Source organism: Arachis ipaensis, chromosome B03 (genome assembly GCF_000816755.2).
Source record: "Arachis ipaensis cultivar K30076 chromosome B03, Araip1.1, whole genome shotgun sequence".
NCBI lineage: Eukaryota > Viridiplantae > Streptophyta > Magnoliopsida > Fabales > Fabaceae > Arachis > Arachis ipaensis.
Window position 1 is genome coordinate 16535974 of NC_029787.2, and position 932 is coordinate 16536905.

The following is a 932-nucleotide window of genomic DNA, read 5'->3' on the forward strand; positions in this document are numbered from 1 at the left end:
AAATTTGAAATTTGTTCATTATGATTTTAGAAAATTTTAAATTGTAAATTATTATTTACATTATTTTGTTTTGTTTTATTTTATTCTCTAATTTTTTATTTTTATTATAATTTCATATATTTATTTAATTATTAGGTCAAACAATTCTATCAATGATCCATCGATCGATTTACATTTATTATGGTCGTCGTCATCATCATCTACCTTACTAATGAATGAAAAGATCAATGGAAGATCTCAACATCAAGTTGATGAATATAATGAATATTTTCTTTAACTTAAAACAAAAATGTTTTATGGTTATTAATAATACAATTAATTTAAATGAATTTACTCAACAAGCTAAGACTTATCATGTATCCTAGAAACAAAACAAATCTCTTCACGAATCTTCTATTTTTAACAAATTGATCCAATTTAGCAAAAAAATAATTTCATTTTTCTTCTTATATATTAACAATAAATGTCCCGAAACTCGTTGATTAATTATCAAAGTCAGAATTCTTTGTTAATAAAAAAACTAGAAATATTCTTCTTTTCCCTTAACAAAATGAGAAATATATATGGATGATAGATTAGGGTTGTAACGTTTTTGTGGTCTGTGATTTGTTTATTAGATAATTTAATAATTAATCTGCGAAGAGCGGGGAATGGAGTAAAGAAGAAAACAGAAAGACGGTCAAAGCAGAACAGAAAACACAAGAAAGTAGAGAGAATAAAAATTTGCTTGAACACCACGATTATAGCAAAACACGAAGAAAAAAAAAAAAGAAAAAGAAAAAGAAGAAGAAGGAAATTTTACTGCCGATATAGTAGATGGTGCGTATCTTGATTTACAAGGAAGAATTTTGTTTATCAGTGCAACAAAATTTTGACCAATATTAGTATATTACATATGTAGTTCAATTAATAAAAACTATTAATTTAATTGA